General features: G+C 36.1%; 1 long non-coding RNA gene across 1 annotated transcript in view; it reads right to left on the bottom strand.

Moving 5' to 3' along the window:
• Positions 1-3,503: 3,503 nt before the first annotated feature.
• Positions 3,504-24,796, bottom strand: part of LOC106935970 (uncharacterized) — a 27,853-nt gene continuing 6,560 nt past the window's right edge. Inside the window, exons 2-7 of the long non-coding RNA XR_001422022.1 lie at positions 19,041-19,207; positions 18,770-18,902; positions 10,012-10,316; positions 9,843-9,905; positions 9,559-9,749; positions 3,504-3,635 (exon numbers count right to left, since the gene is read on the bottom strand). This is a non-coding gene — a long non-coding RNA (uncharacterized LOC106935970). The remainder of the gene's footprint in view (positions 3,636-9,558; positions 9,750-9,842; positions 9,906-10,011; positions 10,317-18,769; positions 18,903-19,040; positions 19,208-24,796) is intronic.

Below are 24,796 nucleotides of genomic sequence, written 5' to 3'. Positions count from 1 at the left end.
TTTTTTAAGCGCTTGGTTTGTTTTTAGAAGCAGTTGAGAACCAAATGGAAGAATGAAAACATAAAAAATGTGAATGTTGCATAACAGATCCCCTTTAACTATAAAGAAAAAACTAGTACACAATAGTTCAGGAACAAAAGAGTTGGTTTAAAGGCAAAAAACACAGGTAAGAGAACAAAATGGCAGAAGCTGTCTTTAGTTCAGAACCGCATTATTTAAAAAGGAGAACAGAATCCTTTATAACAAACAGAGTGCTGTTGGTTGTTTTAAGATCCATTCTTTAGTCTCTCCACAGGCCTGCAGGGCTCAGCGTTGGAAATTCAAATTTCATCAAGCCATTTTCTAAACAACATAAACTTCATCACAGATGACTGATCTCTCCTTTATATTCATGTTCAGCTCAAACCGCCAGCATCAAAACGTCTTCCTCTGGGATTTCTGTTGTAACCTCCAGCCATGACGCTCCTCAGCATCTCCTCCGCTCTGTTTGAACTGCTCATGTTATTTTAAAGCACCGACAGAGGTAAAAACTCTTCGCTATGCCGGCCTTCTGAGCTCCATGTTCAGAAAACTCAGGCTCCTATAGCTGCTCAATCTGCTCCTGTTGTACTTCGAAGCAGATTTTCCAAAGTTTATACTTTAAAAAAGGAATTTTTGAACTCTGTGGGTTTTTTTCCTAAACAAATGTACAATTGTGTAATCGGCATCATATGATTCAAAGTAATTATAGTGGTTAACCTCACGCTTAAAACCACAGAGGAGTTTAATGGAGCTGATTGCTACATTCCTTGTCAGAAAGAATAACAATGTCCAAATGTTTGTTGCTTTCCAAACCCATTCCCATATTTAAATTTATGTAAAAAAAGATTTCAACAACAACAATCAGATTTAGAATCAGAATCAGCTTCACAGGCCACAACAAATGTGACTCCGTTTGACCAGGCTAACTTTTAGTAGCATTAGAAACTAGAGAGAAACACATCTTTGTATTTTATTAACTTTAACATAAGAGCAGCATATTTGTTAGGTTATGTTCTCATCTGTGTGTGTATTACTCGTTTAATAAAACACAAACCATCAGCAGGTTTTCAGAAGCAGTTCCTGCTGCTGTGTGGCGCCCATGTTGGATATTTATTTGTTTTTGGGGGGTTCAGCTTCCACAACATTTACATAAATATTCAAAACATAATTCAGAAAAAATTAGTTCAGAAGAAATTTGATTAATAAGATATCAAATTTAATAAATTTAACGAACAGTAGGGGAATCTCAGATACTCAGAAATAACCAATGGCAACAACCCGTTGAGTAACTTATGGTTGCCTAGCAACAGCCTGTTGCGTAACTGGTGCAGCAGCACCACACTCCCTTAAAAATTAAAAACAAGAGAAAACTGTGGATAAAACAGGAAAGTTCAGCCACCAGTTAGGTAACATTTCAGATATTTAAAACAAAAAAACTAATCAATAATTGCCAATATCGTCTGATATGGAACACATGTTTTTCAGTCATATTGTCCAGTTCTTCAGTTTAAATATTTCTACACTGAATAAGGAACAAACATACAAATATTTCTATTCTTTTGACTGTCCTTCATTGTAAATGAGTTTATTTTATTTGTACGTTCAAACCAGTTTCATCAGATTATTATTTTTTTAACTTATTGAATTTCCATCTTATCTCTGCGATCGCTCTTGTATTTGTTCTGCTGGAGTGAAAGTTTACGTTTGCCCACAAAACCAGGCGCAAACAGCGTCTGGTTCTTTTGTGACTTTGTCAACAATCATAAACAGCCGTCACAATCAGCGGTGGAAATACCGATGCCAGCTGCCATGTTTGGACATTAAAATAACTTAAAAAACAGGAACCACTGGGTTTGTGTTGATGGATAATATCTTTAAAACTTCCAACAATCCCAGGCCCCGATTTCTCCGTTTTGGTGACACTCCTCCCCCATTCTTTCTCTCTCTTTCTAAACTTTCTCCTCCACAGCAGCTTATCCATGCAAACAAGGCTGAATAATGCACACAGAAGGGGATCACAGACCCTCGCTCCCCCCTTTCACCTCCCACTCAACCCCCTGGATCTCTTCATCCAAAGACCCGAAACCGATCCGGCACGACGCAGAGCTGCAGGGATCACAAAGGCAACCAGGCGACGAAGAGGAGGAGCGGTGCTGGATAATTACAGATGAAGATAACAACCACTGAGATGCAGATTAGCTTGGAAGGAGGAAACAAAGACGAAACAATGCTGAGGGATAGAAAGACATGATATAAATATATTTGTAGGGCCGCATTTACCGCAACGTTTATCATTTATCGAGATAAATTTCTTATTATGATAAGAATTCGGATTTATTATTGTCACAATAAATTCCAATTAATACTGTTTAAAACCCCCAAAACTGTTCAAATTGTTATTTTTAACTCTTTTTTCTGTTGTCTGTTCACTTAAAAGTGTCAATAAATACTAATAAATTTAAAAACATGATTAAATGCAGTTACGAGAAGCAGTTTGATTATATAAATCACATTTCTTTAAGTGGTGGGTGTCCTAAAGAAGCAAATTACAAATGGGAATGTTTTTCAAGATAGCATTTGTGTTTGTGGGACTATAATTGCTGTGACACAGTCACACCCATACAGTTACCTAAACAAATAATCAATAAATAGTTCTTATAGTTCTCACAGTATTACCACAAAACATGGTGGTAAAACTTTAAATCTTAAAAATTTAAAAAATTACTTTTCCTTTACTTAAAAACAGGAAAAAAATATTTTTGTGACATAAAGAAGAAAATGCACAGTTCAGTTTCAGAGGTTTCTATTTTTTCAATCTGTGGGTTTATCCTTGATAATCTCATGTAATCTCTCTAAAAGATTAACAAAGAGAAACCAGGAGGAAATAAAGAGTTAAATTAACTGTTAAAGCTTGCAGACCCCCATGAGAGAACAAGAAAAAGACGACTAAGATGAGAAAGGAAGGATGGAAACAAAACAGACGGGTAAAAAAATGAAAGAAAAGCAAAATAAACGAGAAGCTTTTTGAGAAGAAGACTTTTGCAGTTTACAAGAAAATGTTAGCAAACACTTGAACCAGATTTTTTTGGCAATAAGTTCATGTTTTTGACTGGAAAACGAGCCATTTCAAAAACAAATCAGCAGGTACTGCTCCGTCACCTAGCAACCCCAAGGAAGCCTAGCCCGTTACCTAGCAACCCCAAGGAGGGCTAGCCCGTTACCTAGCAACCCGAGATGACTAGCTAACTGCCACACATTTACATTATATTATGTGATTAATGTGCACTATCTCCTAGCAAATAAAAAAAACACCTTTGAAATTAATTTTATTCTTTATAAAAGCTCTAGCTCTAGCAGAAAGTGGCTCTCTTTACTATAGCAACAGTAGCTAACCAGCTAGCCCACTAATTAGCAAACTACTCAGCTACCTAGCTAAGTAGCTAGCTCCAGCCGTGAATCCTGTGAGAAAACACCTACCTATTGTGTGTATTTCTGTGTGTCTCTGCGCACACGTCCGTCTCTTATTTGTCCCCATAATGTCTGCCAGGACAGGAAGCAGCACAATGCCAGGCAGGTCCTGAGGAAAAACTGGATCAGAACCACACACGCGGGTCCTGTTGGACACAAACAAGAGAATACACACTAAATAACTGCAGCACACTCTGCTGCACACAGAAATATCTTTGTGGTGACCGACAGATTCATGAAACAATAAACAAGACTAATCTGAAGATAAAGTGAAAAAAAGTAACTGTCAGGTCAACCTCTTTTGCACAGCATTTTGGTTTATTTAAATCGTTTTCTGCCAAAATTCAATAAAATGATGCTTCTCCTAAGTGTTTATTTTCTGTCTAGTTTCAGGAGAACAAATGAAGAAATCCTTTTACTTGAAAAAAAAAATCACCTCTGATTGTTAATGAGGCAGAAAGTAATGCACCAGTTTCAGAGAGGACAAAGAGTTAAAGACTGAAAAGAAAATACTAACAAAGAGGAAGAAGAGGAAACATGTAAGGTGTTGATCCCGGATGATCTCCTGTCATCCTAAAAACACAAACAGAACGAAGCTGAAGATCTGTCCCCCGAGGGACGACGGGAATAAAGAGTTAATCCGTCTATTACAGCTCAAACATCCTGGGAAGTCAAAGAGCATCCGAGTATCTGCAGAAACAAGCAGAATCTGGTCCGGACACAAAGCATGGAGTCTGTTTATGGAGGAGAGTCAAAGAAAAATACCTGAAAAGGTGATTCAAGTTCAGTTATGAAACTTTCCCTGATTCTGAAGCTGCAAGAGCCAAAAGAGAATATAAAAGATGATCCAAATTACTTTAAAAAACAACATTAAGAGCCTCATGATCATTTAAAACATGCAACCCAATCTCTCTGCAAATAATAATAAAAAAAACTCATTTTGATTACTTGTATCAAATTAACTCAAATTTTTAAAAGTTGGATCACCTGGTTTGCTTTTTCAGTGCTCACTATGAAACATATACACAAAAGACACAAAACTGGCCCTTTAAATGAAAGAGGACCAAGATTTGATCCCTGTGGAACTCCGTTGGTTAAAGTAACCAACAAAACTGAAACAGTTCAACCAGTTAGCCTGAAAGAATGATTTTTGCTAACAAAGCTCTTCTGTCCAGCAAAATTGCTTCACATCCTCCGTTTTATCTGATAGTTAAACCGAACTTTGCTTGTGAACGAAATGTGTGAACTCCTTTCATAACAGCTCAGATTCTCTGCTTTAATGACTTTGTTTTGTCTCTTCTGTTAATGTAGTTTCCTCATCAGGGGGAGACAAAGGCACTCCGGGGATGCCGAGAAGTCCAAAAAGAGGACAAGTTGAATCCTGACTGCTGGAACAAGCTGGAAATCCTTGTTGAGCTAAAAGAAGAGAAGCGGAAACCAGGAAAACTGAGACATTTCTCTGAGACACAACCAGAGCCTCTTTTCATTCAGACAAAGACAAAAAGAAACACTTTGCATCCCATGGAAGTTACAATCCAATAAGTGCTAATGAGGCATCATTTGAATCCCAAAGGGAGCTGGGAGATAGTGGTGCGTTGAGGTGTTGATTCTCAGAGATGGAGAGGGTGAAAGAGAAGCCGACCCCCCGAGGGTCCGAGCGATTTCTCTCCCCCACATCCCCTCTGTTCGCTTCCCTTTTCAGCTGCTTCCCTCCCTCCATCAGATCCTTTCTGAGTTAATCCAACAAGCGCAGGATGAGAAACAGACTCATTAGCGCCGAGTCCGCCCGTCAATGCTGTCCTAACAGAAACGTTTTCCTGCATAAACCAAAACTAAATCTTCAGGGTTATTAATGAACACGTTGTTCTCTAAGGTTTCCAAACAAAAAACTGGATTTGCACTGCAAAAATACAAAATATTACCAAGTATTTTTGGTCCAGGTTTTAGTGGAAACATCTTAATACACCTGAAACAAGACAAAACTAACTTGGACGTAACTTTTCAGCAATATATAGAAGCTTAAGTTCATTCCTTAAAAAATACTAGCTCCACCGGCAGATTATTTTCACAAGATATTTCTCCCACGTTATAAGAGAAATAATCTGACAATGTAACTAGTAATTTTTCATCAATATTAAGAAATTATTGACTTAAATAAGCTCACAACTTCTGCTGAAAAGCTCCAGCAAAATTACAAGTTAGTTTAGTTTTATTTTAATTGTTTCCACAAGTATTTAGATAAAAACATACTTGGTAATATTTGGTATTTTTGCAGTGTAATGGACTGAGGTTTACTTCTTCAAAGTTGGATCCATGGTGAATTAATAATCAGGAAAAAAATAAAATACATGAACCCTTTGTGCTGTACATGTGGTTTTTGAAGAAATATCTACAGAAATCTCATATCTTCTGGGTTTTATTTAAAGGAAAACAGAGTAGACTTTGAAAAATAATTATATTTATGAATATAAATTTAAAAAATAAATGCAACATAAACATTTTTACATTTAAAGTGTTAACTGAGATAAAAACATTTTAAATTAAGAATATATGTTGAATATTTGAATTAAATTACTTTGATTATAACTATAAATTTTATTATTTTCACCTGTTTTCTATAAGAAAGGGTAATAATGTAAAATATTCAATCAGATTACGTTTAACTAGTTGGATTAAATGTTTTATAAAATATTTGCAGCATTCAAAAACTTTAATTTAATTTAATTAATGCTGTTTTGTAATGGGATACAAGTTTGAAAGTTTGGAATAAAAAATTAAATGTAAAACAATTTACATATTTATTTAATTTAATTAGACATCCAGTAGAGTCCCCTCCATTTGAATTAAAACAACCTGAATTTTATTCTCATTATTTTATTTATTTAAAATAAAACTGGTTAAAATCCAGAAAAACCAGCAGATCTTGGCCTCCTCTTTGAGTTTTTGTTTTCTGCTTCGATGCCATACTTCTCATTTCTTTCTGTTTAGCAGGTTCTGTACTTCAGACAACATTTCAAATGTCAAAGCTGATAAAATCCTGATTTATCGTCTCTGCTTTCATTGTGTTTTCCACGCCTATAAATCACTCGGAAGGGAAAGCTGAAAGCGACGAAACGTCTCAAACATTTTCTCACAGAGCAGCTCAGAGACGTCGGTTTGAATCGGCCTGAAGGCGTTTTCAGCTTTTCTAAACATGAGCTTCAGATGTAAAGATGAGGGAATTAAAAAGTATCTGTGTGGAAATGTGTTCAAGAACAATTGCTGACGCCTCCCAGTGAATGGTTTTATCCAAACTGTATGCATCTCACTGTATTCATGACATTAATAGAGGGGGAGAGAAAAACTTACAGCAACAAAGTGAAATCCAGAGAGGTTTCAGATTGAACTGCAAAAAACAAGAAACACTGACTGGTGGAGAGCAGAAGAAGAAGTGCTGGGTAAAAAAAGCAACAACTTTCTCCAGCAAAATTACATCATCTGAAAGACCAACTTACTGCTAATATGGAAACAGATATAAAGTTATGTTTCTCTGCCAAACGTGTGATAAAAGATGAAATATTGTCTACATAGAAATTTTATTAAAGTGGCCCGAGAATGGAGCCTTGATGAACCCCACATTTGATTTTTATTCACTCTGACCAGAAATTACCAACTGACCAAAGTATTTGGACCAAATTAGCCCAAAGCCAGAGAACATCACTCACTTTTCCAGCTAATAACTGTGTGTTTGAGTGACTCGAAAATGGAGCCTTGAGTGATTTTTGTTCACTCAGATCAGAAATGACGAATTTAGAAAAGTATCTGGACCAATTCAGCCCAATACCCGGGATCATCACTCATATTTCCAGCTGATAATTCAACAACCTCAATTGTGTTTTTGAGTGACCCAATAATGGAGCCTTGAGGAACCCCACATTTGATTTTTGTTTGCTCAGACCAGAAATAACCAAGTTTAAAACCTGCATTACACCCTTTAAACAATAATAAAAACTGTGCAGATTTTTACTGTACCACACTATTTGACTGACTGTAGGCTGATGCTCCAAGCTGCAAATGCTACATCTCTGCATTAATCAGCAGCAGGAACGGCGGGGCGGGTCACGCTAAGGGAAGCAGCCTAATAACAATGTCCATTGAAGGGCCGTGCTCCTGTTTCCCTTGGGAACATTACCAGGCCTTTCCTGCTATATAGCAGATCCCCACAATGGGCTGGTGCTTCAGACCAAATGGGAAAGATAAATGCATTGGAACCACTGTAGAAAGAAAAAGGAAGAGTAAAATGTTATCAAAAAGTTAGGAAAATTCTGAGCTCCAAATGTCAAAAAATTTGGTAGAAAAAAATCTGAAAGTTTGAGATTAATCTCATCAATTTTCTAGAAAAAACAACTGAGTTCCACAAGTGGAAAATTGTTGGCTGTCAGAGTTTTACAAATCAGAAATGTTTGACTTTTTAGAAATATCCAAATTGATTGGAAAATTTCTGACAATCTCAAAATTTAGCATTTTTTTCTAGCAATTTGTTTTTGACTTTTCAAACTGAAATTTCCCAGTTTTTTTCAAGGAAAATTTTAAACTTTTCAAAATCAAAATTTTGAGGGGGGTTTTGTAGAATACTTTATTTTATTTTATTCTAAAACTATTTGATGCTTCTTTCCCCAATTTTTTATTTATTAGTCTGAAAATTGTTGACTTTGTCTAGAAAATTGTTGACCTGTGTACTCAGAAATTTCCTTTTTCATGCAAGAAAATTTCTGAGTTTTTTGGTGGAAATTTGCTGCACCTTTATTTTTCTTTCCATCTTGAAAGGCTCTAATGTGCTGTTGTTTTTACTCCTATTAATAACTGCTGCTTGTTTTTACAGTTTAGCAGGGAGAATCTGTTTGAAGTTTAATTTGCAAATCTGTGTGTTTCTTTGTTCCACCTGTAGAATGTGTGAAATGATCATGAAAAAGAAGTATGAACGGATCATATTTCAGCTGCAGACCTGAGTAATTTCTCACTTTATCTACACACACACACACACACACACACACACACACACACACACGCACGCACGCACGCACAAAGCTCCACTGCCTCGAAGCAGTCCAAAGCACATTTTTCCTGCAACTTCAAGGACATCAGAAGTGTCAGAAGTTAAAAACCTGCCGGAGGTAAACTGCTCTGTTTGAAGCAGACACAGGAGGAAATCACACACACCTGAATGAGAAACAAAAATGCTTTTAAGGAGAAAGAAACCCGAACTGAGAGCTGCTGCCCCTTCACCTCTGCTGGCTACAATAAATGTTATGACAAGTGAGGACAAAAGAAGCCGTCGCCGCTTCAGTCTGGGAGAAAACAATTTGGATTGTCATCGATAACATGAGAGTGAAGGGGAGTCGCTGCAAAAATATGATTACAGATGGTTCATACTGTAGCACCGAGTAAAAAGTTTTCAGTTCTGACTTAGAGGAGTCAATGTTTTCTGTATTTTTTCAGTTTTTCAGGGAGTTGGCGCCAAAGCAGAGCATCATGGGAATTCTTTAGTTCACACTGAGTTAACAGGACTTTGATGACCTGAAAGGTCGGCACGGTTCACACCAGACAGAAACCCAGAGACGGATTTAGGAAAGATTTTAAAATGGATAAGAATCCATTTAGATGAGAGTAAAACTATGTAAAACAGGAAAAAGACAATTATTCTCATATGACTTTATTCTCGTAACTCTATGATTTTATTCTCACAATGCATCTTTCAAAAAATCTCCGGAATGTTCAGTCACATTCAAAGGGCACAGGCCGTTACCTAGCAACCCCAGCAGAGGTCCGCCTGTTGCCTAGCAACCAAAGCTGAGCTCCAACAATGTTTGTTCAGCTGGTTTTACTTATATAACGGCTGCTGGAAAAGACGAGTGTTTTGTTTGTAATAATAGTAATAATGATGATCTTTATTGTCCACAGTGTTATGGTAGCTTAAAAACACAATTCATAAAAAATATATAAAGATTTCAAACCAGCAACGAACACAACTTCACGTCTGAATAACAGCCAAACAATTGAGGAACATTACTGCTTTTGTTGTCGACTTACCTCCAGAAACCATTTGCTGGATTCTTGTTGGTTGACAGCAGGCTCCACTTCTGCTTTTCGACGATGTAAGGTTGTATAATTGCACATCTGTTTGAAGCCATTTTGGTGTGAGAAAGCAAATTTGATTTGGGGGCTGTGGCCTGCAGCAACTTGCAAGGATTTAGAGACATCACACCGTAAAGCAGCTCATTCTGAAAGGAGCAGAATAAAATCTCATCATTTATGACTCGTTTTGTGCAAAAAGTGTCAAAGATGTTTTGTATCGCCCATTAACTTATCCTAACCTGCATTAAGCTGTTTTTCCAGGACAAATAAGAGAGTCCCTTCCCAGGATCACTTGTTTCTTCCTTCTACATGAACACAAACATTAGTTAAGCTGATATATGAGAAAACTCAGTCACACACAGAGCTGACATATGGCTGAAGAATAGCCACAAGTGTTAAAATATTAACCTGCTCCTCCTCATTAGGGCTGCCAGAGCAGTAAAACCCTTCTGTGAGGCTTGATGCTCGGTCCGAGCCTCCAGCGCCAGCGGGGTGCGTTCTTCACCCCCCATCCACCACAAAGGCCAGTATGGCTTCGTTAATGGTGCATGTTGGCTTAAAATCGACCCGCAGCTCAGCGGGGGGCAGACTCGACGAAATGGCGTCCGCAGCGCGAACAGGAGCTCCCTGTGGGGTTGGGTTGAGCTGAAGAGAGGTGGAGGAACTTCAGGAAATGCTCCACGGTTAATAGGGAGAAGCTTCGACAAATAAAGCTGTCAGTAGAGTGAATAAAAAGAGGCATTAAAAACTGATTCTGAAAGCTGTCACAGTTAGGTCACGTTTATTTGTGAGATGCAATAAACATTACAGTTTATCAAATCCCAACATCAAAATCATCAATACACATCAAATTGATCAATGTTTTATTATTAGTCTAAAGCAACTCTGAAAAGTTGGGTTTTAGCGACTCTAAAAGACTGAATGGGGTCATCAGGAAAGCTGGCTCTGTAATGGGTCTGCAATTGGAGACCCTGGAAAATGTGGTGGAGAGGAGAACGTTGACAGACAGCGGAGCACTTTCTCACACAGACTGCTTCAGCTCCGTTGTCGCAGGGACAGGTACAGGAAATCTTTCCTGCTACAGGCTATCACTTTACATAACAAATGTTAAGTTACCTTTGTACATATCTGCTCATTAATCGATATTGTACAGATTGTTTACAAAGCACTATTGAACAGACTGTACAGATCATTAATTTTCACTGTTCATACTGTACAGAATCTTACATCTTACATTTTATATTTTATGCATTTATCTTATTTTTATTTTATTTTTCATATTGTAATTTGGTCTGTGTGTATGTGTATGCTGCAACTGCACAGTAATTTCCCGGTTGGGATGAATAAAGTACTTCTATCTATCTATCTATCTATCTATCTAAGCCTCGATATGAAGGAACTTAGTATATTAGCTGCTTTGACATTCATTGCTAACAGCTCAAAGCTAACAGCTCATTAACATCCATACATTCATACAACTATTATCAACACCACTCACATTGTCAGTGACCGCTGCTCCGCTCTATACAGAACCTTTTCATTGACATTCAAGAGTTATTGACTTAAAACAAAGCTCCTAAATCTAGCTGAAAATTTAGTTTTGTGTTAGTTTTGTATTATTTTACGTATACTAAGGTGTGTTTACTAATAACTGGTAAGATTTTGTGTTTTTGCAACATCAGCATTTTATGGATTTTCTATCAATATCTCCTATAAACTATTTACAGTATCTTCTGCAAACAATCTCAGAATTTCTTTCAAACACTTAGTAATAAATACATTTAGAATTATTATTATTATTGATAAAGAGGAACTATTTTAAATCTTTAAAATCATGCAAATGTTTTAAATTATATGAGGAAGATGAAATGAGAACAGAAGTAAGAAGAACAAGCCTTTTAATTGGAGAATAATTATGAACATTTCAGTGAAGAACCAGGATTGAGAAGTGAAATAAATCCGATTAAAGCTGCCAGCATGGATCAGGTCGGCGTCTCTATCCTCCATGTTTTATCCGTCCCATGTCTCTACTCCTTCCCTGTCGCTGATCCCGGCCTTTTGTCAGGATCCGTATTCCTACCAGGAGTCATTGGTCGGGGATTAATTTTCCAAGTGTCAATCAATACTCTTCCTCCTCCTCCTCCTCCACCTACCTTTTAATTGAACATGCAGTCATGTGAGGAAGAGGAGGGAGGAAGGAGCTATTCTATTAATTTGCAGTCTCTCCTTTTCTGCCCCTTCACCGCCATCCAACAGGTTTTCTCAGCCTCTAAGCAAAGGCAGGAATACGAAAGTCTGTCAGGGCCAATGTAGATAGAAAAGGTTTAAATTTCAGCCAAAAAAATCTGAAATTTTGAGATTAATCTGAGAAATATTCTAGAAAAAATGGGGAAATTTCTGAGTTTCAAAAGTTGAAAATTTACTTTTTGATAAACTCAGAACATTTTCAAAGTTTCTTCTAGACAATTATTCTCATATGACTTTATTCTCGTAACTATGATTTTATTCTCACAATGCATCTTTATTATCATACTGCGAAATTATTCTCGCATTATGCCTATGTGCAATACTGTGTAATACTATGACTATATTCTAGCACGCCTTAATTTTAATATTTGTGCTTTTTCTCATTAAACCTTATTATAATAATTTTATTACTTTATTCTAATAATTGTATCAGTTTATTCTCGTAATTTTATTTTTATTATTTTTCTTTGTATGGCTGTAATACTCTTGTACAAAATCTATTTCGAAGGAAAGCAATTTTCATTTTGAGGTAACGCAATTGAAAAATTCCCCTGTTTCCTTACATTTTCTTCTTATTCTTTTTTTAAAGTTTGCACATAATTTTGCATGACAATTTGATGGAAACAAGCCATTAACTCGTCTCGCTCATTATCCTGGTCATATTTTCCATCTCTTTATCTACTTTAAGCGATTAAAGCAATCTTAAACTTTCTCCCTTCCTGCAGGAACTTCTTTAAAAGTCCATGTAGTCCGGAAGGGGACCGGCCAAACGCTCATTTGAGTCATTTATCAGGAATCTGAGGTCACCTGTTGGAACTGCAGCAACACTCCGGATCGGCGTTATCACATCTAAGCTCTCCTTTGATTCTGGACCTGGACCGTCTTAGTCTAACGTTACACCAAACAGAACCTCAGGCTCCAGGATTCGGGCTAACACGCCACCTGGCCGATAGCAATCACTGCTGGATGAAGCCAAATCAATGGCGGCTAATGGAGGGGGGCTTTCTGCTCCTAATGAACGCTTCGGGTCTCTATCAGACCATCAGCAGAAACGACTTCAGGGTCTGTCAGGTCCTAACCAGACAGCAGATGGATTTTCTTCAGCTGCTTGACGCCACATGAAGGGAGAAATTTGTGGAAAAGTGAGTAAGCACAAAGAAGAGTTGTTTTAACTCCAGAAACACAAAATATTACCAGTTATTGCTTGTATTTTTAAGGTAAACTGCCTATACTGGAGGATTATTTCACTTATAACACTGGAAAGTGTCTCACGCTTTTCTTTAAAATCAATATAAAGAAATTATTTACCAAAAACAAGCTACTGCATCTTCCTGAAAAGTTACTTTTAATGTAGTTTAGTTTTATTTTAATTGAACTAAGATGATTCCACTAGAAACTACACAAAAATGCTTTTGCATTTCTGCATTGTAGGGAACACTTCCTTTGTTCCACACGGCAAAAATATAAAATATTACCAAGTATTTTTGTCTAGTTTCTAGTGCAAATATCATAATACACTTGAAATAGGATTTAAGTAACTTTTAAGCAAAATTCAGAACCTTTTTAAGTCGATAATTCCTTAATATTGATAAAAAAACAGTTTTAGTTTCACTGGCAGATAAAATGTTTTGTTAAAAAGTAACTATTCTGCCAATGAACTGAAACTTTTCCATCAATATTAAGGAATTATTGACTTAAAACAAGCAATATCTTGCTGAAAAGTTAGTTTTAAGTTAGTTTTGTCCATCTTAGTGCGCTAAGATATTTGGACTAGAAACTAGACCAATACTTGGTAAGATTTTCAACTTGATTTGAATTTTCTACAATTAGACATTAAATTTAGGTTGATTTTTCCTTAAAAGTGTTCAAACTGTGTCATATCTAGTTCTGGGTTTAGTTTCAGGGTTAAAAAATGCACAAAGTCTGCAAAACCGTTTTATTTCTCTTCCTATATAAAGTTAGGAGTATGGTGAAGGGAACCAGACTCTAAGCTCTGCTCTGTGGCTAAAAGATCGGATTAAATGCTGGCTTTGTTTGTGAAATGAAGATCTGACAGCTGCTGTGTTTGGATTATTTCTTCCTCTGTGTGTTTAAGCGCTCAGGCCTTTTAGCACCTGGCGGCTTGGTTTTTATTCCACCTCTTCACAGTTTCTTAGTGATTTTGATCTGGGAACAAACAGAGGAGAGAGGGAGATTTCCTCAGATAATAAACACAGCTGGAAGTTTCAACACTGAAATTCACACTTTTACATTCTGATTTTCTCTCATAAAGAACAAAATGTCTCCAGGAATTAAATTTAGATTTGCTTTGTTTATGTTCTGGATATTCTGTGTTTTAAGGCGTCTTCTGTGCAAAACGCCTAAACCATAATTTCTCCAAGCAGTCAGATGTTCTTAGTTAATTTTAAAGTGAATTTGATTATTTTGTCTTCTGATATCTGAGAGTTTTGTTTTTCATTTCTTAAGGCACTTTTAAATTGACAACACATGTTTAACACAAAATGATACATCTTATTTTTTACCACTTTGAATGCATTTACTTTAGACCTATTCATAGATAAAGTACTTTAAGAAAAATAATTACAAAATCTTGTTACGACAGAATATTAGAGCCAATATAGATAGAAAAAAAGCAGTAAATGTTTGCCCATTTTTTTAGATAAATTTTGCATATCTTATAGAAAAATAAAAATAAAAAAATTACATCAGAAAAACTCTGAAATTTTGAGGTTAAGTTCACATATTTTCTAGAAAAAACATGAGAAATTCTGAGCTCCACTAGTCAAAACTTTGCAAGAAAAAACTCTGACATTTGGGAATTATCTAAGAAATGTTCTTAAGAAAAAAAAAAAAAAAAACTTGAAATCTCTGAGCTCCAAAAGTCAAAAATTTGCAAGTAAAAACTCAAAATTTCACATCTTTCTAGCAAATTTTCAACTTTTCAAACAATAATTTTGTTGCCATTGAGTCCGTAAACTTTAGATAAAACTTACAAGTAAATTTTTAGAAAGATAGGAGATTGTTTTACGTAAATGTTTCTTTAATATTGATAAAAAAAGTACAAGTTTCACTGTCAGATTATTTAATAGCAATGAGACATTTCCCATGTTATAAGTGAAATAATATGACGATAGAACAAGAACTTTTTCATCAAAATTAAGAAACTATCGACATAAAACAAACTTTCTTATTCTACTAAAAAGTTATTTTAAGTTACTTTTGTCGTATTTCACCTGTACTAGTATATTTGCACAGAAAACTAGACCAAAATACTTGGTAAAATGTTGTGTTTTTGCAGTGCAAGTCCAGTTTTTCTGCATTTTTAGCTCCTGTTGTCAAGTCAAGCTGCCATATTCTAACCTTTTTGATTACTTTATTAGATCAGAAAGGGTTTTAAGCCAGTTCAGTTCCTGTTGTTTTGATGCAGTCAACAGTGACAAGAGCCACTCAGTTGTTTTTCCTTCTTAAATTCAAAGGAAGTGAGTGTGAGGCGGATTATCTGGGCTGTAAACACAAACACCGACGGATCGGATGGTTCAGAGGAGACAGAGAATAAAAGATGCTGGGAGTTCATCCTCTTATCTCCCCATTGTTGGAGTCATCTTTCTAAGAAATAGAGGAACTTCTTTTACATTTCAGGTCAGGATCTGCATATGAGTTCATCAGCAGTGAGCATGGGAATCAAACATGCAGCGTAGATGTGACTGACCGCTAACCTTACAGCAGAGAAGAATGTGCTTATTCTGACAGGCAGGTTAAATAAACGGCAATGTTGGAGCTCAGAAAAACAAAAAAACAAGCGAGCAGATAAACAATCCTGCAGGCGAAACAGAGAGCGACAGAACAATGGGGCAAAGGTTCCCGTCAAGGAAGGCTGGAGGGGAGGAAGAGGCCGGCTGGCCGGTCGGGTCGGGTCGGCCGTGTTATCATAACAGCAGCTACAGCAGCGCTAATGTGGGAAACCAAACATGGATGTGACTGAGAGCAAGAAGATACTCTCGGTTTTCAGCTCAGACCTGCAGCAGCAGGAAGAAAACTCTGAAAAAAGAAAACTTTAGCGGTCAGAAAGCGGGCGCCGTGTTTACACAACGTTTTACAGTCAGGAGCAAGAAAAACAGCTGATATTTCTCTATGATGGAGTACTGGGGACAAAAATTTGGAGATTTATTTTACATCGGGAATTTCTGAGCAGCTAAAGTCTTACATGAGCAACAAAAAACTGAAAAAGCTTGAAAATAATTTGAAAAATTTTCCAGAGAAAACGTGAATTTCAGAGCTCCGAAGGTTGGAAATTTCTGCCAAAAAAATCTGAAATTTCGAGATTAATTTCACGTATTTTCAAAAAAAAAAAAAAGGAACTTTGGAGATGCAGAAGTCAAAAACTCAGAAATTCTTGATCTCAAAAGAAAGAAAAAAACATTAATTTCTGAGTTCTGAAATTTCTGAGAAAAATCTCAGAAATTTTTAGATCAATTTTACAAATTTTCTAGAAAAAAAAAAAAAAAACGTGGAATTTTCTGCATGAAAAGCCAAAATGTTTTGACGCATGAAACTCAGAAAATGTCCACGTTTTTTGTGGAAGTTCATCGAAAAGTTTCTGAGCTTCTTCTCACATTTTTGACTTTTGGAGCCCAGAAATTTCCAAGTTTTTGTAGACATCTTTTTTTCTTTTAGAATGGCCCTAATATGGTGTCATATTTCTCTCACTGCTGGACTTTATTTCTAACATCCTGGCTTTAGAAAACAAACCATGGCTTTTTTCAGAACGGCTGCAGATCATGACAGGAAACAACAGGAGAGCCAAAACAATAGAGAAACATTTTTAAATCTTTCAAGAAGCTCATTGGATGCAGAGTGTAGGGACATGCTGATTGTCAGCGAAGGAGGAAAATATCTAAGGCCACGAAAATATATAAAAATCAGGCCAAAGCATGTGGAAAAAATGGAGAAAAAATATAGCACTGTGGCATTCATGAATAAAACAGAAATGTAAACTGTTACAAAATATAATACTGAATATTAAAAGTCCAAAGGAAGAGACTTCAGTTGGTAAAACCAACAGTTTGCTGTAAATCCAGCTCCCTGTTTACTTCAGTGTTTGTACAGCAAAGCAGGCGTCACCCACATTAGAAACCATTCTGCTGCTGCCACCGTGTCTCCGACTGCAGAGGTTAATCCCTAAAACTAATGCTTCCACATGCACACAGGCCGTCCTTCACTGCTGCATCAGATGCTATCAATAACTCCACCCTCCGCCTCACACTGGCCTTCAGAGAAATAACTGATGAGCTGAATGGAAACTTAAACTGACACAAAGAAATTCAGTTTTTCTGACTAATTAAACACCAAAACCAGCTAACCACAACAGTTTTCCTCTGAGAAATTCAGCAAAATGAAGCATATCTCCATAAATATCACGCTTTAATAAATATTTTTTTATAACTCAGCTAACTGATATTCTAGGAGGATCGTTTAATTTTTAAAAGCATTAAAATTAATAAATCTAATTAAATCAGCAAACCAAAGGATTGTAAACTTGAAACCCAAAAATGTCAATATACGAGTTACAGCTACAAATGTGCGTAAAACTTTGTCGTAAGAAAAAAACAACACAATTTCGCAATTGCCTTTCAACTACTTCCTTTACTTTGTTGGTAAATAAGAAACGTAATTGAAATCACACGTGAATAAGTTTGATCTTGCAATAAGCCATTAAAAACATTCTACCTCCCACCACTTCCTGCTGTCGTTTTCTTTGTCATTTCTGCCAGCAGTAACATCCGGCTGTTGATCATGTGACTTGTGTGATGCAAATATAGTATTTCCATTGAAGTTTTGCAACAAACTAATTTTGATACAGTTTAAAAACCATCCTTACTGGCTTAAAAACAAGTTTTTTCTAGCGTGTTTCAAATGAACAAATTTATTTTCATGACTCCAATTTGTGCAATTTCATGGTCATTAGTTGCGTTTTCATTACAAAAGTGAGATAAACTTTGGGAATATTCTGCTATTGCTGAAAAAAATCATAATTTCACCATTTGCTGTGTTTCTATTAATTAAGATTAGAATTAAAAATCACACGTGAATAAATTTGTTCACATGATAAGTCAATAAATACTGCACCATCATCCTTCCTGTCGTTGTCTTTGTGCTTCCAAGTTTGTGACATCCGGTTGTTAATCATGTGACTCATGATACGAAAAAAGTGTTTCTATTCCTGTTTTACAAAATACACTAATGTCACTACAGCCGAAAAACTTTTTATTGAAAAACATGAGTTTTTTCAAGATTGATGTGTTTCCATTAAGCAAATTTAATAATTGTCATTTTACGAGTTTTTTTTTCTTTTTCCCAAGTTCTTATGCAAAATCTGCTTTTAATATTTACAAGCTTTGAAAAATAACTAGCTTCAACAACATGCTATAGAAGCTATAGAACCTGAACCTTCAGTCACATAAAGACAGTTCCAAAGTCAGCCTTCCATCACATTGAAGAGTATTTCTAGAGGACTAATGTCTACTTTTTTCTGAAAATCTGCTTTTAATATCAGTGAGCTTTTAAAAGTAGCTTAAAGCTAAGTTAATTATCTTTCTTCATTTAGAAAAAACCCATTCTACAAATTTGCTTGTCTTTCTTTTGTTAAGGCGAATTCCTTTTCAAAAATCTGAAAATAGAAATTTTTATTTAATTTTGTTAGCTGTCATAAAATAAAATGAAATATTTTACTTAGAGCGTATTTAGAAAATATTTTTTTTGCAGCTGTAGTTGAGTTTTATTTTGTAGCAGCGAAACCTGAACATTCAGTCACATAAATACAGCAACAAAGTCAGCCTTCTATCACCTGAAGAACATTTCCACTGTAGACTAATGTCTGATTCATAAAAAAACTGTAAATAAAAGTTATAACGGTACTAACCTGAATGTTTTGCTGAAGTTTGTTCTTAAACTGATGAGTTTTCACCAGAAACTAACGTCTTATTCAGCATCTTGTGATTTGTAGCTCTAAGCTGTCTGCTGACGGCTCAGGCTGCATCTTTCTGAAACAAACGCTGAGCAGCAGAAACCAAATACGGGACACAAAGCATTTTTTTAATAATCCTCAGTGTCACCAGTTCAGTTCCTGAGTGATATCAGCTGCAGCGTCCCTCTGATGAGAAACAATAGGGATGAATATTGGCAGAACTCACTGTTGGCGGCTGCTGCTGCTGCTGCTGCTACTGTGCATGACCAGGCATGAAACAACGAGCTCAGAGGAGGGCTGAGAGGATTAAAGTCAGGGTCAAAGGTCGCAGGACAAGGTCAAGGGCACAGACACACTAAGGGTAGGGTTTTCTGCAGGCTTCTCAGTTGAAATCTGGAGTTTAGACATAAATTTTCTCTACTATTTATTTGCTGCAGCAGCAATTCAGTTCTACTGAGTTTTGTTTCAGAAAAAAATCATCCCAAACGCCTTTAAAAAAGTATTTGCACCCAATGAATTTATTCTGTTTTTGCTTTTTATGAACCACTTAAACTTTTCATATTATCACACAAGTTTTAACAACAGAAAAAGTCAACAAGAGTGGATAGTAAAAGTTATTTTTGAATGATAATTAAATGTATTAATAAAAAACAAAGTTCCTGTTCTAAAACAATATAAAAAGTAAATGCTCCCTTTTGCGTTTGCAAAAACATCACTAAGGAGGAATGTTGGCACACTCTTCCTCGCAAAAGTGTTTATTACTCTCAGATTACATGAAACTAGTTTTCTACGCAACTCTGCTGTACAGGAAAAAAATATTGTTTTATGTGTTTAATTATGTTCAGTGTTTGAGTAGTACACCTGGACAGCTGTAATTAATCTTTAATTTACATTTTGGATCTTTTTGTACTTCCATTTGGGCCTCTACTGTTTCTAAAATCACCCCAAGAGCTTAAAAAAAAAACACCCAGCCATTTTTTGGCAATAAATTAAGATTTTTATGGTGTCTGGAAAAACATTTGGAATATAGTGGTACAAATCAGCAGGCACTGCCCCGTTACCTAACAACCCCAGCCCGTTACCTAGCAACCCAACAGAACAGTTTGGTCAGTTGGTTTTACTATAGAATAGAATAGAATAGAATAGAATAGAATAGAATAGAATAGAATAGAATAGACTTTGTTGATCCCCAAGATAGAATTGCTTATTACTTCATAAGCTATTCCAAAGTGTTAAATATCTGTAAATACAATATAAGTGATATAAAATGTATAAAACAAAACACAAAAATACATTGTACAATGGCTGCTGGAAAAGATTAGTGTTTTGTTGTTGACTTACCATCCAGAAACCACTTGCTGCATTCTTGCTGGTTGTGCTGGAGGCTCTACTAATGCTTTTCAAAGATGTATGGTTCAGTAATTCTCCATCTGTTTGCAGTCATTTTCACATGCAAGTGTAAATGTGGAGTTGGGCCTGCAGCAGTTTATTTGGATTAAAGTGACAAGATGCCCCAGAAAAGATAAAATGTCATTATAAGAATGAGTTTGTGCAAAACATGTAATGAACATGTTTTGTATAAGCCATATAGCTATCCTAACCTTTAACTACAAAATTTTAAATGCAAATAAAGTTAGAGTACACCAAAAGGTAATCAAACTATGATGTGAGGAAAAAACAACAAATTATGCCCGTATGGATCAAGTTGTCAGCCAAATCCAGAGTAAACTGTGAGCAAAACGCCATCAGACCTGTAACAGCTGAGCTCATAAAGCCGTTCTCCTCTGACTCAGACTCCAGCAATCAAAACCTTTTGTTATTTTGTGAAGACAGCATGACATTTCCAACATGTCCGCAACATGTTCTTGAGCCAAACATCAAACAGAACCGTTGCGTCACCCGACAGCCGTGACCGTCATGTTTCTGACGCTACAAATCGAATTCCTGCCTCTCTGGCTTTTCAAAGTGATTCCTGTGTGACATCATGCTAGCGTTTAACCACAGAAAATCTGATTCGCCTATCATCAGCTATCAGGACATCAGATATGTCTCTCTAATCAACATCTCAGGGCCTAATGGACATCCCGGTGGTTTCTGGTGGAGAATCAAATGAGAGAAGAGGGAGGTTTTAATCTGGTCAATTACTCTGTATCTTTCTGTAATACAATCAACCTGTGAAGGCCCAAATGACAAGCCCTGAGAGGCTGCAAATTAAAAGCAAATGCTTTGAAAAAAACGCATTGTCTGCCACTGTTTAAAAAAAAACCCTCAGCAAATCAGATGGTGGAGTCGATATGATGGAGTTTCTTTTTCTTTAGGAACAAAATCCCTACTCCACCATGAAACAAGATTTTCTGCCCAGAATCAGAAAAAGTCCAAAGCTCCAATCCACTTCCCTCCTTCTCATTTTTTCTTCCTTTATTCTCTTTAATCTGATTGGAAAGTTTTAATTCAGAATAAGGAACCAATTTGGGGTTGTTGGATCTTTGGCTGAAAGTTCTGAGATATAGCACTGGGTTCATATATGGAGTAATTAGCCAAGTGGTTAATTTCCAACTCAAGTACCCTTGGCAATGATGTTTGACAAAAATAAGCAACATCTTCATAAACTGGAAAACTGGAAAATTAAATATTTTCTTTTTTTACAATTTGTATTCTATAATGGTTCAATAATTTTGACTTTAACTTGATAAGTTGAATAGAGTTAGCATAATGGCTTTAAAAATTGAGTTGTATGCAGTTAATCTATGCCAGAGTTTTTCAACCACTGTGCCGCGGCACACTAGTGTACTGTGAGTGATCGTCAGGTCTGCCGTGGAAATTATCCAATTTCACCTCCCGTATTTTCTGGACTATAAGATCCTACTTCTTTCCTACACTTTGAACATGCAGTTTTTCTGTGGATTTTTCTTCAACCACCAGGGGGCTCTTCAGCAGGAAGTGAACCATTGGAAGTCAAAATTGGAAATCAAAGAAGAACGCGCTGATTTTCATTTAGAACAACCACATGCTAGCAGCAGGCACGATGGAGAAATGTTTTCAAACTCATATGATGCAGCTTCTAAGTTGAGGAGTGTCGATCTGGCAGAACAGGAGGGAAATAGAGCCGCTGCACGTAAACTCAGCGTGAACAAAACCGGATTTGGAGACGGAGAACTGCGTCCTTAATATATCCAGCAGTTATTAGGATGCAGCCCTCTGCTGGGTCCTTATGGGAAACCGAGAGCGGCAGAGATACCAGCGGTCTGTAGCCTTGTGCGGCTGATATATATGCAAGTTTCGGGGGGGAGGGGGGGCTTTAAAAAAAATTAAAGGTACGGTTTATAATATGGTGCGCTCACAGTCCGGAAAATACGGTAATTGGTCTTAAAAGATTTTTTGAAAACAAATGAATTATTGGCAAATAATGCCATCTTTGAGTGTCTTTGCTGTAGTAGTGACTAGTGGCGTAATCATGTAATTTTATTATCACTAGATGGCAGCAGGTACAGAGCATTTTACATTAAAACAAGAGAATTAGTCACACGACAGTGTTGTGGCTGTTCAGGTGTATTTTTGAAGTGGACATGTTAAGTGCAATTTGAAATAAGAAATGTAAAATATGATAAAATAATTTTTTTGTGTTTATTTGATTCCTATTCAAGACACTTTGATAAGAATGACTATATATGTAATATAAGCGGCTACAGAGTATCTTTGTTTACATTTTTGGTTGGTGGTGTGCCTGGTGATTTTTTCAATTAAAACAATGTACCTTGGCTCAAAAAAGGTTGAAAAACAATTATCTATGCTAAGCTAGTCAGGCTAATCGTGTGACTAGAAAATTTAGCCTGGTTCATAAACCACTGTGAAAATAAAAGTTACAAACAAAGCATCTTGAGGGTATTTTCTGTGGTTGGCCAACAGAAACTAGTCCATCGTTGTGAAGTGGAAGGAAAATGTTTGGTGGTTTTCAAAATGTTTTAAACACAATATAGCTAATATTTTTGTTCAGCCATTTGACACTCAAAATCCAGTAGTAACTAGTTACATTTACTCAGATTTACTTGAGTAACGTTTTTGAAAAAAATTTACTTTTAGAAGTATTTTACTGCGCTGTACTTTATACTTGTACTTGAGTAATTTTATTTTGAAGTATCTCTACTCTTATTTGAATAAAATTTCTGGATTTTCTACCCACTGAATGCAAAACAAACACATTTTAACCAAAATGCCTGCAGTTTTTGTTAAAGTTTCATATTGACAGAAACTGATTTGGAAACATTTTGTTTTGCTGCTGATATGAATTATTGTCATTTTGGTGCCTAAAATACAAAAATTTCCACTTAACTTCATAATTTGGTCCGTCTGATGATGTAATTTTTAAATAATAGAGGATTGATAATTTGATCATTACTCGAGTACACTTTTTACCAAATACTTTTTTTACTCTTACTTATTTCTTGGATGGCTACTTTTTACCTTTACTTGAGTAAAACTACTTTGTAGTAGTTGTACTCTTAGTTGAGTATAATTTTTGTTACTTTACCCTCCTCTGGGTGTAACACACTGATACTGATGGCTGCTCTCCACCTTCACATTAACTCATTACTGCTCCACTGAACCGCCTGGCATTTACAGTGACGGATTCCTCTCATCTCGCCGCGACCCGACTGAGGTCCCCGCGCTGCTTCTCACACACCAACAGCCCCGAGCAAACCGCATATATTGCAGGTTTAATACGGCGAATCCATTTTTAGGACTGAAGAATGTCACTAATTCCAGCAGGCAATCAGCTTTTCAGACCGAATCTGCAGTTTTTCAAACTCCTAATGGCCTACGTGGCGGCTGGATTGATCACTCGGTCGTGACAGGAATACCTCTGTGGTTTGGCGTTGAGGTACTTTTTTTATTTTCACAGACTCCGCTGTGAGTTTGACAAATGCCCCGGTTCCTGCGGCGTTCTGGGATCCGCTTCAGTCTGTAGACAAACTGAATCGTACCCGAGTGTTTTTGGTGATTGAGGTCGCTCAACCCAATGAAGCAGAACGGAGTTAGAAATATAACTTAATCCATTATAGTCCATTATATTAACAGAATAAACCTGAATAAAAAGCATTATACCCTCATTAGAGCTTCAGACATCTTGATTTAAAAATAAATTAATCTGTACTTGAACTGAAAGGCTCATAATCCAATAACTGATTCACAAAATTTATACACATTAAATAGTTGGATACAAAATATATCAATAATGAACATCTAAAGGGTGAAATATTTGAACATTATTCTTTTTATGGTCTTGATATTATGATGCAGTATCAGGGTCAGGCTAAGAAAATGTAAAAAAAATAAATAAAATTATGAGAATAAATGTTGAGATTTAAATCATACTATTACAAAAATATTGTCATATTACGAGACTTTAATACAAGAATGATGTCAAAATAAAGTTATATTATGAGGAAAAAGTCATACTTTTAAAAGAAATCTTAATATTAATTTATATTCTCATGTTATTACAACTTTATCTTATAAAATTATTTTAATCTCGTAATATTATGGATATATTCTCATAATACTCCGACTTTCTTTCTTTCATTATACTATGACTTTTCCTTCTTTTTTTAATGACTTTATGCTGGTAATTTTATCTTTTTCTCTCCCTAATACTCTGTCGTATGCTACAGATTTTCATTTAAATTTAAAATATTATACACAAAAGAAATATCTCTTGACATAAAAATAAATAAAGAAAGAAATACAATCATACAAACAGGATCAGTTTCAGAAAAGTTTTTGTGTAAATGAATCCACACAAATTTGCCTCTGAACGATGTTTTAAACATGCCAAACCCATAGGGGGCAGCGTAGCGCAAAGCTACAACCTGACAGCCAATGAGATTGCTTCAAAACAACTATGACTTCCAGTTAGGAATGGGCTCTTTGCACCTCAGCTTCCGCGTTCGGGGTAAAGCGGCTCGATTGTTTCCGATCCAATAC

The sequence above is a fragment of the Poecilia latipinna genome, unplaced genomic scaffold, assembly GCF_001443285.1.
Source record: "Poecilia latipinna isolate Pla-1442-1.1 unplaced genomic scaffold, P_latipinna-1.0 Scaffold2052, whole genome shotgun sequence".
NCBI classification, from domain to species: Eukaryota; Metazoa; Chordata; class Actinopteri; order Cyprinodontiformes; family Poeciliidae; genus Poecilia; species Poecilia latipinna.
Note: the sequence above shows the minus strand (reverse complement) of the source record. Positions and strands in the feature narration are given on the sequence as shown.